Source organism: Nomascus leucogenys, chromosome 5, assembly GCF_006542625.1.
Source record: "Nomascus leucogenys isolate Asia chromosome 5, Asia_NLE_v1, whole genome shotgun sequence".
Taxonomy (NCBI): domain Eukaryota; kingdom Metazoa; phylum Chordata; class Mammalia; order Primates; family Hylobatidae; genus Nomascus; species Nomascus leucogenys.
In genome coordinates this window covers 20,971,228-20,986,542 of record NC_044385.1, presented here as the reverse complement: position 1 = coordinate 20,986,542, position 15,315 = coordinate 20,971,228, and the positions used below count along the sequence as shown (strand labels likewise).

At 50.7% G+C, this 15,315-nt stretch overlaps 1 protein-coding gene across 3 annotated transcripts in view; it reads left to right on the top strand.

Moving 5' to 3' along the window:
• The first annotated feature begins 403 nt into the window (after window positions 1-403).
• COQ8A (coenzyme Q8A) overlaps window positions 404-15,315 on the top strand; it is a 46,670-nt gene continuing 31,758 nt past the window's right edge. Inside the window, exon 1 of one of the 3 annotated variants that reach the window (XM_030812779.1) lies at window positions 404-636. The gene's annotated coding sequence lies outside the window, so the exon portion shown is untranslated. Of the gene's footprint in view, window positions 637-1,270; window positions 1,582-15,315 lie in introns of those variants that run through there. The other 2 variants (XM_030812778.1, XM_030812780.1) reach the window with 2 other exon arrangements.

The window sequence follows — 15,315 nt, the reverse complement described above, 5'->3', positions numbered from 1 at the left end:
GAGGGGAAAGATGGAAGGTATGTTCACATTACTGAAGCCACATGTTGCGATAAAGGGAGCAGGTAGGGCAACAATTATGTATTTGTCTGGCGCTCAGTAAATCGGCACTTTACACAAGATAAGGTGAACGTAGAGTGGAGACACTTCACCTTTAATCTGTAGCTATCTGCTTAGGAACAAAAGGAAAGGCAGTTGCTTGCATGACTCAGCTTTCAGCTTAATTTTTTTCCTTTTGGCAGAGTGAATTTTCGTTTCACAATACCAAAAAAAAAAAAAAAAAAAAAGGCGGGGGGAGGCTCAGAATAAGGAACAATCCTTTGGCTTGAGTATTTCATTTTATGAAAAACTAAATTGTTATTTCTTTTTTCCACAAGAACGACTAACAGAGCTGCAGACCAGTGTTTGGGGTCATCTGAGTGGAAATTGTCAGCCGACTTTGGCTCATACGTTCCTTTTCTCGTTAGGGAGGGAGTGACGGGGCAAATCTGCGTGCTGGTGGTGGCGGTGCCTAGCAGCCCCGCCCAGGGCTGGACCCGAGCTCAATCCCGTGTTGGCTGCGCGTCCCCCCAAACCCCGGCTGTCAGTGACTGCGTGCACCTGCACGCGGACGAGACCGGCGCGCGGACAGCGACTCCGGTGAGGGTACTATCTCTCTACCCTCGGGGCGCGGGTGGCAGAGGCTTCCTGTTTTGAGGATGGCGCCACACAAAACAAGCATCCTTAGCCTGAAGGGCCTCGACGCCGGAGGTGGAAGTGCGCGGCCTTGCCCGCCGCGCTTCCCCTCCTCGGAGTGCTTCTTGTGGACCCTTGTAAAGGGGCTCTTGCTACATAGGAGCAAAGAACAGGCATCGCCCAGTCCTTAAAGCGGCGGCACCCTCCACGCCCCGCAGTCGCGTCTGCTTGGTCCACAGCCTCCCCTCCCAGGCCCGCGCAGAAGCCCAGCAAGCACCAATCTGGAGGCAACAGGCACACAGGGTGCCTTTGCGGCCACGCACACTGCATAGCAGTGAAAAAGGCGCCCGTTCTCAAGGCGCATGCGCGCAGGCCACCAACTCCAAAGTCAGGCCTCTAGCCCGGGTTTGCTAGAGGGAAAGGTAGCGGGGAGGTGGGGAAAAGGAGAACGGGAGGGCCCTGTCCGCTAAGGTAGCCTCCCATTGGCTCCTGTTGCTCCGCTCTCGGTCGCGATTGGCTACGGGCCGGGAGCACGGGCCGAGCACGCTCCCACGCGCAGAGCGGCATTCGGCAGGCGGACGGCGGCGCAGCCAATGGGAGCGGCCCGCGGGGCGGAGCTTGTGCGCTGGGGCTACCCCGGAGCGGGCGAGTTGGTAAACAGATCCGGGGCGCGTGGTGGGCGTCGGCGCGGTGGCGAGCGCGCCGAGACGGGGGCAGAGGCGGCTAGAAGGTGACCGCGGATCCCAGCTTCCTGCAGCCGGGTAAGGCTGCCACCCGGCGGCCCGCCGCGTGCCCGGGCGCCGTCTGGCTGCGGCCAGAGCTGGGGTCAACACCCACCTGAGCCCTTCTTGCATTCCCTTCACGTGACAGCGCAGCTTCCCCGCGAGTTTCGCTGGCCGCGAGCTTCAGGTCGGGACGCAGTGGGGGCGCCTCAGGTGCAGGGTGGGTCCTCTGCAGCCGTCTCACGTCCCTGGGTCCACCTCAGCCCCTCGGTCCTGCTTCGGGGAGGAGACGAGGGCCACGTGCAGAGCCTTGGGTCCCTGGAACACGCCCGCTGCTTGCCCGACCGCCTTCCCGCTGCCGGTGCCCTTTGGTCGCCAATACAACTTTCCTGCTTTGCTTTTCTAATAATGTTGTTCTTCACTCCCAGACCCCCTTGCACTGTGTGTCTGGGGCTCTAGGCTCGTTGCCCCTGGCTGCAGGTTTGGGTGAGAGCTTTGACTTCATTGGCTGGAGCCAGCTGTTGGGCTTCACAGGGGGGAATTTTGTGTGAACTTGGGACAGGGGATCCTTTTTGATCCTTTCTTCCTTTCGCTTTTCTTTGGCCTTTCCTCTTCTCCAAACACTGGGGGGTCTTGTGAGTGGTTTGGGCTTACTCCCCTAAACTCGAGCCTTTCCGAGGCTCATTCTCACCCATTACACAGAGGTAACAGCCCCTCTGCCAAACCCTCTTTGGGCGATGGGGAGTGCTGCAGGGGCAGGTTTGGGTGTTGAGACTCCCCATTTGGGTGAGAGATGTCAGCTTCCTGAAGGGTGAGAGGCTTGTGTGCAGTCTTCCAGCCTGAGTCGGGCCTGCAGCCTGTTGAAAAACTTGTGCACATTCACTTGGGCTTTGGATCTACGTGACAGGACTGAGTAGCTGGTCATGCCAGGCCTACCTGATTGCCAAAGGATTTGAACTTTCATTGATGCCAGCCTGCCAGTTGTCACGCTGTGGATGGGTGGGTCGTCCTGGCAGGAGGGCTCTTGGGAGACTCTTCTTTTGGAGGAAGGCCTTTCTCCTGAGGAGAGACAAAAGGGGGAGCTACAGGAGCAGCATCTTTAAGACTCAGGCGGCTGGGTGCGGTGGCTCACGCCTGTAATCCCAGCACTTTGGGAGGCCGAGGCGGGTGGATCACCTTAGGTCAGGAGTTCGAGATCAGCCTGGCCAAAATGGTGAAACCCCGTCTCTACTAAAAAAAAAAAAAAAATACAAAAATTAGCCGGATGTGGTGGCGGGCGCCTATAATCCCAGCTACTCAGGAGGCTGAGGTGGGAGAATTGCTTGAACCTGGGAGGCAGAGGTTGCAGTGAGCCAAGATGGCGCCAGTGCACTCCCCCCGGGCAACAGAGCGAGACTCAATCTCAAAAAAAAAAAAAAAAAAAAAAAGACTCAGGCAATGTGGCTTAGAGTGTTTTGTTCAGCCTTGCAAATGGTGCGGACTATGCAGAATCGTAATGATTTGGGGCTAATGTTGAGCAACTTAAAGGAAAAGTGAACCAGGCAGAATGGGCACCTCCCTCAGAGCCAGTGTGTTACCTAAGACAAAGTTTTTCAACCTGTGGACTAATGACATTTTGGACCCATAATTCTTTGTTGTGGGGGACCTGGCCTATGCACTGTAGGATGTGTAGCAGTATCCCTGGCTTCTGTCTACTAGACTAGCACCGCTCCCCACCCCTTCTAGCCGTTGCGACCATCAAAAATGTTTCCAGACATTGCCACATGTCCCCTGGAGGGCAAAATCTCCCTTGGTTGAGAACCACTGAGATAAGACTCTAAAAAGAGTTGTCCTATGCTGCCAGGGGTCCCTCTGGGACCTGCCCTTGAGTAGGTGAGAGGTTTAGGCAAAGGGTAGTGTTGTGCCTCCTGCCCTAACCCAGTGGTAAAAGCCATGTAGATTGGACTACCTGTGCACCAAGGAGGGCAGAGGCAAAACCTGCAAGCAGAAAGTTAGGAGGTAGACACCCATGGGCATGTACTGTGCCTGCTAAATGTGTGGCAGTGACTGGCTGGGTTGGGGGTGCTGGAGAATTAGAAGACTGGTAGCTTCTCGGGCATACTGCAAGACTAGGGGATTTGCACATGAATAACTATGGGCCAGTTTTAAAATAGGAAACATGCTTAAGCTGAGTGCTGGCACAAAGGCTAACTCAGCTATCCACAAGTGATTCTTCAAGGAGATGCCTTATTCATCCTCACTTTTTGCTCAGACAGCTCCGTGTCCTGTGGGAGGGGCCAGGCCTGCATCTGCAGGGAGTGAGTGGCTGAGTGCATTTCAAACATACGTATGTGTATTTTTACACAGCAGAGTGGACATGGGTATAATTTGTGGAGTTCTTTTGTAGTTGTTTGAAGCATCAGTGTCAAGGTCAGTGAGCCTTTTCTTTTTCTTTTCTCCTTTGATCAGCCTGCTCACCAAAGAGACATATTCATGTGTGTGTGGAGAAAGATGCTTTACTTCTGAGTCTAAATTTTGCCTTCAGCGTAATCAGAATTTACGCCCCAAATTTCTAAGTCCCAAACCGATAGGCATGCAGAAAAGCTGAAAAACAGAGATTTCTTGCACAGGGCAAGGAAAACCATCCTAAGCCTATTCAATGAGTTTCTCTTTCTTGCTGTTAATTGATCCTGTGGGGATGTATTGGGATTTTCCCATAACACTCCTTGGTCAGTTAGGGGATCTTTTGGGTGCCCTTTGTTCCCTGTAGAAAAGGATCAGGAAGGAAGGTCACTTCTCCTTTCTCAAAGAGAATTTTAAAGAAGGCTATTATTGGGAAGCTCAAAACTTGGCAGGATAATTTTCCAGTAAGAACCGTGGACACTGAGTCATTATCTTTGTCCTTTGAAACAAGAGCTGTGTGCAAAATTAGACAGGAATATTTAGACAGAGAGTTGTCTTGATTTGACAGTGGCATCTGAAGATACTTCTGTCATTCCTGTTAAGCAACAGCCAGGAACTCGGGAGAGCCAGTGGAAAGGAGAGCTGGTGGGAGTGAGGGAGTTCCAGGGTCCTGCTCTTTCTGGAGTTGCACATATGGAGGGGTGGGAGCCCCACGGGGGTGGTTTGTGAGAAGTGAGGATGGCCTGAGTCCCCAAGGGGAGATAGAACTGAAGGCATGGATTCAAAGAAATTTATGCAGGTGGAATTTCTAGACTGACTAACTAGCTGGATATATGGCTGAGATTTCTAACTGGGGGGAGGAGCTGGATGATGGAGAAAGAGCTGGTTTGGGAGAAGGTGGTCATCTTAGTTTAAGATGTGACGGGAGCCTATGGGACTTTTTTCCATCCTGTTTGATATAATTTGCATACGGTAAATTCATCCTTCTTAGTGTGCAGTTCTGCGCGGTTTGACAAACGCACATGGTCACATAACCCCTACCACAATCAAGCTATAGAACAATTTCCTCACCCTCCGAAATTTCCCTGCACCCTTTTCCAGTTGCCTGTGGGTCTCTGAAGCGGTGATGCGGTATGTGTATGTGTAACTTGGTTTGTTCTGGAAGTGGGTTCGGTGGTTGAGAGGTCCTGCCTGGCCTGAGGGTGGGGAGGCATCAGTGCAGAGCCTGTGGAGGGGCTCTGGCAGCCCAGGAGCCAGTGCAGTTGGCAGGGAGGCAGGGGTGTAGAGGACCAGCCTGGGAACTCCAAGGCCTTGGAGTAGGTGGAGGAAGAGGAGCTGGGGGAGGAAGCTGAGGAGGTGAGGCCAGAGAGGAGGGAGGAGGGAGGGCTTCCGGGAAGAGTGTGGGGCCAGCAGGAAACACTGTGGGGAAGGGGGTGGCTGAGGAGACCCACTGGCTTGAGCCCTCAGGTGTCACAGAGGGGCAGCTTGGGGTTGGGGCCAGACAGTGTGTGCCAAGGGAGCAGGGAAGATGGCAAGTGCACTCTGTCCTTGGGAGATGGTGGCCGTGTCCAGAGGGTGGAGGAGAAGCAGAGCCTATGGGAGGTTTATTTAAATGTTTGGTGCAGGAGAGCAGAGAGTGGGCTTGTGGGCTTGAGGAGAGGGCTTTTATGAAAGGAGATCGAAGGCAAAAGAAAAAAATAGGTCAAGGGCAAGGTCTTGTTTCGGGAAGGAGGAGGGATGGTCAGTGTGGGAGGAGATGGGACAGAGGCAGAGGAAGGGTCTGAGAGGTGTGGCCAAGAATGTGCGGGCACTCCTATCTGGTTGCCCCCATTTCTGGAGTAACAAAGGTCTGCTAGAGAGGGGTCGAGGCCTTCTGTTTAATGTGAGAGGGCCAGGGGTGGGGGCTTGAAGAGCCATAGGTGCCTCAGCATCCTTTGAGGAGTTGGTTGTACCCTGTGAGAGAGAGAGAGAGAGAGTGTGTGTGTGTGTGTGTGTTTGTGTGTGTGTGTGTGGGTGTGTGTAGAAGGGAGGCAGGAAGGTAGGTGTTTCCGGGTCATATGGAAAAGCCCAGTCCCTTATCTCTCCCTACCTCTGCACCATCCACTGGAGTTTTCCATTTTCCAGAGGTGTGTTTCCTGAGAGAGAGAGAGGCTGTAGCGCTCCTCTCTGCCTTTGTGAAGACAGCAGGGTTGGTCTGCCTCTCACCTCTCACTATTTCGTAGAATCTCTAGAAGGATCAGTGTCTGCGTTGTTTTGAGCATTACTCTTTCTAGACCCCGTTACATCCCAGCTTTCAGAACAGCCCTGTGTGTGCTCTCCTTGCTGACCTTCTGCACTGCAGGGATGCATGGCCCTTTCCTAATCTCTGGGAACTAGGCCTCCTCCAGGTCAGTCGCCTCACTTACACATGAGGAAATGAGAAAACGCAGGCCCCAGGAGGAGAAGCGGTGTGCCTGAGGTCACCCGCGCTTGGTGGCCTTGCTGTTGGTCCTCCCCGTCGGCCCTCATCACAATATATGCGGTGTCGTCTAGGAACTGGAGGACTTGGTGGCAAGTCCCTGCTGTCCGCGGGGCTGGATGGGGGGTCCTGGGGACAGTCCACATGAAAAGAAATGTTAAAGTTCAAGCTCAGAGCCTGGGCCCCAGCCCAGTGTTTGTTCTGTGCTTGGCACATTTTTTGTTTGGCACTGATACTGGCTCAGAGGAGGGTAAAAGTAAGAGTTGATTGCCTGGTAAGCTGAAGGTGGTTACTGTTTGACAGGTGCTTGAGCAAACATCTCTAATCTTCCTGAGATTGGAAAAATGCTTGTGGCTCTTGCTCCCTAAGGTGTTTACAGCCAGCATGTGGTCAAGGGTTGGATACTGTGCCGCCGCCAGGCCTGTTGTAGCTCCTGTTTACACCTGGTGCTCACGGTTCATGGACCAGGGCTGATTGGCCTGCTGAGGAACAGCTGCCTGCTGGCTTCAGCCCCTCCTCTTTTCCCTCAGTCTTCGACAGGGACGGGGATGAAGCAGAGGAAGCAGTAGCAGTGACTGCGTTCCCTGCTCCCTCCCTGGGTCTGTGTGCCCACCATGAGCGGGATTATGAAGCTGGCTTGGAAACTCATCTGGCTTTTGCTCCTGTAAGAATCACTTTTTGAACAGGGGGGTGCTGCTGCCATTTCTGTGGCTGTGCATGTTGGGAGGTTCAGGTTCCCCTGGTGCTCAGCCTCCTCGGTGGTCTCTTCAGTCCTGGGCTTTCGTTGAGGGAGCTCAGGAAGCCACAGAGCCTGGGGGCCTGGGCCCTGCCTCACTGACTCATAATGGTAATATACTCATGGTGTGTATGAGGACAGTGCCAGACCCCGTGGGGGATACAGAACTGGGAAAGAGAGGGCCCCTCCCTCTGGGGCTTACCTTGCAGTAAGAGAAATGGGACAGGCACACACAGAGTCATACAAGGCATGGCGAGGTGACCTTCTTAGGCCATTAAGAGATGAGGGAGTTTAGAGGAAAGATGACTTGCCTATGGTGGGGTTTACCAGTCCAGCAGGGTGGCTAAGATTCCAGCAGGGTGGCCAAGATTCCAGCAGGGTGGCCAAGATTCCAGCAGGGTGGCCAAGATTCCAGCAGGGTGGCCAAGATTCTAGCAGGGGAAATGATATTCCATGGGGAGGAGGGAGCAGGATGTGGAAGTTGGAAAACCTGTGTGGGTGTTGGGCGGGGCCAGGGGTCCATTCTGGCTGAAGCATTGGGGCACGGAGGCAGCTGGCGAGAGGTATCGCTGCCGAGGTGTCTGGGGCTCCGCAGTGAAGGGCCTTGCTGGCCAGGCCAGACCAGGGAGAGTGGAGATCAGCAAGGAGATGGCCACCTCTCCTGGGCCTGTGGTCCCCTCGCTCCCTGCTGAGCCTCTTCTCATTTCTCATTGCGTGTGTGGTTGTTGTCTGCCTAGGGTTGCCCCTTGTCTGGGTTAACTGGGTGATTTTAAAAGCTATCGAGGTTTTGCATACACATGTAGTGCCTGAGGGTTGCACGTGACCTCAGGGCAGAACATGTTTATTTAACCTCCATACCAGTGATGTGTGCATGTCCACACCTGGCCTGTGTGTGGCATTTGGAAGTGATGCTAATAAAGGTTGGTGCTGGTGTTGAGTGTGGCAAGGCTGAGGGCCACATGCCCGATGGCTCCTCCTAGCTCTTGCACACCCAGAGGCAGTCTTCAGTGTGGGGCATCTGCCTCTTTCCACTATTTATGTTTAAGATCAAACTGGCTCTGGAACCAAGCTTTGTCTCTAGTGGGTGGGATCACTGGTGCTGAGAATTGTGATACCCTCAGTCCTGGCAGCTGACAAACTTTCCAGAGCAGGGAGTTTGGCCAGATGGCCTTTGAGAGCCTTTGAGATCCCAGCTGGCCCCAGGATTTTTATGACTCAATTTTCTGTAACCAGGAAGACACATTTCAGGATGTAAACCTTGCTTATGTCTCATATTGAGTGACTATTGATTTAACAAAAAAGGAGTTATTGATTTGGGGCAGTGTTCTTCTCTGCTGTCTCTCAGCTTCCTAGTCAATAAGAAGTAAGGACTGGAGCCTGAGTCAGACAGGTGTGGAAGGGTCCAGCATCCCACAGCTTTGGCCCTTAGGAGATTGCTCAGCCTTGATGAGCTTTAATTATCCCATCAGTGAGTGGGAATAATACCTCACCAGGTCTTTGTAAGAATTAGAGGTAATATAAAGTGACAGGCAGACAGAGGGGAATAATAAATGGTAGCTGTTCTTGTTGTTATTCCTATTTCATTGAGATATTAAACCTGAAGTAAAAGTGTTTTGAAAGATTAAGAATATAAAACCCAGGCCAGGCACAGCGACTCACACCTATGATCCCAGCACTTTGGGAGGCCGAGGCGGGCAGATCACTTGAGGTCAGGGGTTCGAGACCAGCCTGAGCAACATGGTGAAACCCTGTCTCTACTAAAAATACAAACAAATTAGCCAGGTGTGGTGGTACCCACCTGTAGTCCCAGCTACTCAGGAGAATCACCTGTGCCTAGGGAGGTTGAGGCTGCAGTGAGCTGTGATCATGCCACTGAACTCCAACCTGGGCAACAGAGTAAGACCCTGTCTCAAAAAAATATATATATATCTATCTGCCTGGCATGTAGTATGGGCCCAATATAGAGAAAGTCGACAGGACTCCGTCATTAAGAACAGGAATGTGCTGAGCTCTCTGTGGGGTAGTCTACCACCTAGCTTGGTGCCTGGCACTTGGTTGGCATTCAGTAGTATTTGTGGAGTGACCAAAGTTAATTTGGAAGAATGGTCTGGAAATTATTCTAGAATACAGCCCCTCTCCCCAACCCAAGGATCTGCTTTAATTTCCTGTGGCTGTTGTGATAAATTACCACAAACTTTGTGGCTCAAAGCATCATAAATGTATGATCTTAGAGTTCTGGAGGTTAGAAGTCTGAAATTGGTCTCACTAGGCTAGAATCAAGGTATTAGCTGGGCTGGTTCATTTCTGGAGGCTCAAGGGCAGGATCTGACCCCTTGCCTTTTCCAGCCTAGAGGCTGCCTGCATTCCTTGGCTTGTGGCCCCTTCCTCACAATGGCATCACTCCAGCCTCACTTCTATCTCCCATCACCTCATTCTGACTCTGCCCTGCCTGCCTCCCTATTATGTGGGCCCTTGTGTTTACATTGGGCCCACCTGGATAATCCCCCATCTCAGGATCCCTGACTTCATCACATCTGCAAAGTCCCATTTGCAGGTAACATTCACAGGTTCTGGGGATTGTGGTATGGGTATCTTTGGGACACCATTATTCAGCCTACCACAGCCACCCACAGTATTTTGGCCAGATTTAAAGACAACCCTGTAAGTGTCTGAAAGAAACGTTGAAAGAAACCCTTCAACCTCAACTTTAGGATCCTTAATTACCTTCCTGGGTGGCAGTGGTTCATGAATTCAGTCAACGCTTGTAATTTGTGTGGGTGGATCAATCTGTGTGTGTGGGTGGAGTGGGAAGAGTAAGAGTTGTCTGAGACAAGAGCCTCTCACAAGGAGCTTATAGTTTGAAGAGAAGAGAGGTCCATGTGCAAGAAGAAGAGTAACTTACAACATAGGAATCTGACCAGCGAGTTAGATCAGCTGTCAGGAGGAAGTAAATATGGAAGAGCTGAGAATCAAGGGCCTGAATAGGAATACGTTCTTGAATTTGTATGGTGCTTTAACACATTTCAAAGTGTGTCCACCCACTCCTCCATTTATATTGGACAATATAATAACTTATACCATCATTTCCAGGAGAGGAAACAGGTCGGAGATGGTTCAAGAACGTGCCTGGAGCAGCCCAGCTGGTCAGGGCAGAGCTGATTCCCAGCCCCAAGGCCCTCACCTTTGGCTAATGGGTGGGTTTTCAGATGTACAGAGATGAAGAGGTGAGTGGGCCTGCCTGAGAGAGTAGGACCTGCAGAGTGGAGTGTGCTCACATGGCTCGCGCGTAGCTGGAGGCTGGAAAGGAGGCCGGGGGCCTGATTTCGAGGCCTGGGACTTCAGGCGCAGGAGTTTGGGTTTTATATATATATCTACATACATATCTACAGGTAGAGGAGCCATTTGAGCAGGCGTTGGCATGATGAACGTGGATTTTATTCTAGGAAGAGGAAGCTGGCAGGAGAGTGTTCCGTGGCTCGGAGCTGGGGAGTTTGTGGGAGTTAGAGGGGTTTTTCTTCCCAACTGCCTCTCCCTGAATGTACCTGGGCAAAAGCCTCCCATGCTGTTTTCTCCTTTAAGATGAAGTGGTAAGGAATACCAGTGGACGTTTGTGTCCCTGGTTTCCAAGCAGTCTGCTTGGATGCCTCATACCACAGCACTAAATAAACCACACTGGTCCTCCCCCAGCCCAGCCTTCCTCCCAACTCAGGTGTGAGACTGTGCCCGGCAGGAACAACCGCGGGTTGTCCAGACTGATCCCATTCACCCTAACCTCTGGTCTCACCGAGTCTGAACTTCATTCCAGAATGTCTGTGTGCTTGCAATACTACTACTACTACTAATGGCATTAGCTAATGGTTTTTAAGCACCTACTGTATGTCCTGAATGTTGTTACATGGATTTATCCAGTCCTTTCAAGAACAGATGAGGAAACTGAGGCACAAAGATAAGCTCACATGACTTGATTTAGGTCACACTAGCAAGTCAGTGGCAGAGTCATGATGTGAACCCAGGTCACCTAACCTCAGAGCATCTTAACCATGTCACCAGTATCACTTCCTGAGCCAAATATTTTAAATTTCAATGTTTTAAGCAGTAAACTTCAGTAGGTTTTTAGTCAGAAAACTAAATTGCCATCAGGACCCTGCGCTTGGCTGGTTGGCCTTTAAAAGCCTTGTGTGTCGTCAGCTATATCAACTCACAGAGTGGGAGAGGCTGCTCGGGACCCTCTGTTGCCTGCCTGTGGTTGGAGCTCTGAGCCCATGCAGGTTCGCTCGCAGTGTTGGGTCTTTCCCTGGACAATCATCAGAGGCTGGAACTTTGCCTTCTGCTGCTTTTATATCACCCCCAACCCTGCCCAGCTCCCAACCCAGTGCTCACCACAGGGCAACTCACCCAGGAAAACCAAAGAATATCTTAATCTTCCAATGGATGGAGAATGGAGGTTTGTAGCCTGGGACATCAAAAACATACTGTTTTGCTCTTTTTCTCCTTTTACCTGTTAAACAGGTTGCCTAGCTCCTGAGCCATGATGGATCCAGGTCCCAGCTTTACTTCTTAAAAGCTATATGACTTTGGGCAAATTACTTAACCACTGTGTGCCTTAGCACCCTCATCTGCAAAATGGGCATGATTTACCTTTTGAAAATGATTGAATTAATACATCTTTGTGCTAAGTAGAACACTGAGCCCAGAGCCTGGCATATACTAAACCCAGCAAAAGCAGCTGCAGTTATTATTGGCGTGGTGGGCTGGTTCTGCTGCTCACAAAATAAAAACATCTGTGGAACTGGTTTCATTCATGGGGGAGAATGTCAGTGCCTAGTTGCTTGCTTTTTTTTTTTTTTTTTTTAAGAAAAATTTAGCAGTATGAGATTCGGTGCCTGCTTTCAACAAGCTCTTGTTTATGTTATTAGCACAAGAATGTATAATTTTTAAACAGTTCAAAGAAAAACCCCAGTAGTCTGGAAGCAACTTTCAAGGGAACTTGAAGTCCTTAGCCTAGAAGGCAAGTTGAGCCCTGGATACTCCCTTCCTTACAAGGCATGACCCACATCCAGAGGCTGTGGGTACAGACCTGTGTGAGGGCCATGGCGAGCTCAGACCTCTCTGCCAGGGCAGACAGGCCAGCGTGTGTGGCTCACCAGGAGGCCACCAACGCCCTGCAGTCAGAAGGGACTCTGTGTGGGGCATGGGGTAGAGGCAGCAGCGTGCGTCCCTGTCTGCCTCTGTGTCTCCTCTGACCACCCCCGACCCCACACCCACGTCAATGCTTGCCTTGCAAGGGGGTACTTGTAAAGGAGGCTGAGAAAGTGGAGGGATGAAGGAATGATTAGATGGTGGATGATTTTCTATAAGCCCAAGCCCAAGCCGTGGACCAACAATGTGGAGGGGGAATGTGAGTGTCTGCAGTTAGGCTGTGAGCCTCCTGAAACGGCAGGAGGAGGGAAGTTGGCATTGGACACCCCCTCCCAGCCCCCCAGGCCTGCCCCTTCATGAGCAGCACTTAGGGGCCACCCTGGCCTGGATAATACAGTAACAGGTGGCTTGCCTTTCTCTGGTTTCACCTAGGGGCTGTGGGTATTGGGCAGCTCTGTCTGGTGAGGTGAGCCCATTTCTCAGAGTCAGGAACAGAGCTATAACGGGGGGTCCTTACCCCAACATGAGCCTTATTGGGGTGTTCTCATTCAACTCTGGTGACCTTCCAAATTTCCTGGGACAGCTGTGGTTTTTACTCTTGCCCTAGAATATGAGTCGACAAATAGTAAATATTTTGGGCTCTATGGGTCATAGATCTTTCTTGCAACTGCTGAACTCTGCTGTTGTAGCCAAAGAAGAAAAAAAAAAAAAAGCAGCTAGGGACAATACATATGTAAACGAATGAGCTATACGTGATCTATAAATGGGTGAGCAGGCTGTGTTCCAATAAAACTTTATTGACAAAAAAGCAGGCAGTAGGACTGGATTTGGCTTGAGGACCACGGTTTGCTAACCCCTGCCCTAGAAGGACACTAATTATGTGTCTTAATTTTTGTTGCAAAAAATGTGGTCACTGCACTTACTACCCAGTTCTAAACTAGGATCCTGTTTTTTTGAGGGTCAGGGGTAAGCACCCTTTCATTATTTCTGTCTTTTAACCCAGAGGCCAACGTTAGGGAAGGCAGGCAGACCCGCTGCTTCTCCCAAGTGATTTTTTTTCCCACTGTCCCGAGAAGGGCAGTTGAGCCTCTCTCTCCAAAGTGGAGGTGCCACATTCCATCCGCCTGGTGGCCTGTTAGGAGCAGTTGTCTTCTGATGAAGGACAGTGGCTAAACAAGGAGAGGTGATGTTTATGCCATTCCAATCTGCTGCCTAACCCTCGCCTATTCTGCTCTGGACAAGCACTTGGGGGATGGGGAATACATTTGTGTGCTTGCTTACTTTTTAAAATTTTAACAAAAGATGTTTGAGATTATTTTTATTTTATCTTTTTTTTTTTTTTTTTGAGACAGGTCTTCTTGCTCTGTTACCCAGGCTGGAGTGCAGTCATGTCAACATAGCTCACTGCAGCCTCAAATCCCTGGGCTCAAGCGATCCTCCCATCTCAGCCTTCTGAGTAGCTGGGACTACAGGTGCACCACCATGCCTGGCTAATTTTTTTGTTTGGAGAGATGGGGATGTCCCTGCGTTTCCCGGGTTGGTCTTAAACTCCTGGCTTCAAGCAATCTTCCCACCTTGGCCTTCCAAAGTGCTGGGATTACAGGCGTGTGCCTCTTCACCCAACCCGATATTATTTTTATAACATTTATTTTCTATTGTAAAAGTAGTTCATGTTCTTCGTAGAATATTTTAGAAAATATAGATACAGGTACAAAGGCTGTAGAAAGATTTGTCTTCCCACCACTCTGTGAAAAGCAGTGTTCCTGTTTTTGCTTCCTGTCACCTCCCTCCCTTTCTTCTCTCCTTTCCTGCTCCAAAAGGAAAGATGATAGTTTTGTGACCTGCTTTTTATTTCCCGGGAATATATTATACACTTTATTTGTCAATAAACACCTTTCACAATGTTATTTTATTTTATTTTGTTTATTTTTTGAGATGGAGTCTGGCTCTGTCTCCCAGGCTGGAGTGCAGTGGCATGATCTTGGCTCACTACAACCTCCGCCTCTCGGGTTCAAGCCATCCTCCTGCTTCAGTCTCCCGAGTAGCTGGGATTACAGGCGCATGCCACCACGCTTGGATAACTTTTGTATTTTTAGTAGAGATGGGGTTTCACCATGTTGGTTAGGCTGGTCTCGAACTCCTGACTTTGTGATCCACCCGCCTTAGCCTCCCAGTGCTGGGATTACAGGCATGAGCCACTGTGCCCGGCCCACAGTGTCATTTTCAATGACTGTGTGGCATGCCCTCCTATGAATATTCCACCGTTTAGCTAACTAATCTTAGGCAAGGTTGTGATGTTTACATTTGTGTAGTGAATGTTCACATCTGTTTTTAGGTAGATGTAATTTGACAGGTTTTGCCAGGCAGGGCCTGAGGAGAAGGGGAGAGGGGACTTCCTGGAAGATGTGTTCTTTGGGGTCAGCTCTGAGAGCCCAGCCCTGGGGTAGACTCTTGAGCTTCTGGGCTCCCGCTGTGAAGGCCTCACTCAGCAGGCCTGCGCTGGGGCTCACTGACGGGAAGGACGGAGGCTTTTTTCCCTCTTTCTCATCTCCTGGGTTCTTCATGTGTTCAGTTGTCTTTGAAAACTGGTAGCAGGTGAGGATATTTCAGGACCTACTGACAGAGACCCTGCAGCTGGACCTCGCGAGATAGAAGCCGGGAGTTGCCCGAGATGTTTGAGTGATGCTCCCTGGTGTGTGATCGTAAAGACTGAGGTGAAGGTTACATCTAAAGAGACTCATGGAGTTTGGTTCAGAAGTTTGAAGTCTTTGCCCCAACACATACATTCTTGTGAGTCCTTGGAGGAAACAGTCAATTGTTTTCTTTTTCTAAGAGTAAAAAAGGAAAAATTTCAAGGATGTAAAGGAATGTTTCAGTGCCCACACAGGCTAGAAATCGAGAATGTTCATGCCCAAAGTGAAAAGACAGTTCCTGGCTGGGAGGGGAGCAGAAGGCCACTGCCAGCCCCTCAGGGTGTCCTGAATATCATTAAACAGTCCTTGCCAAAGCATCCTTGAAGTGACAGTCTTGAGAGCCTTTGGAGGTCTGCTCTGTGGGTCACAGTCTCTAAGCTCATTCACTTTTGATTTCCTTTTTCCGTTTCTTGAAGAATAATGGAAAAAGAAGGGGCAGGTGGAAGACTTCCGCCTAAGGGCAAAGCCAGACTCTTGGGAAGAGGGTTGCAGGGGGAGACTCTTAGGAAAGGG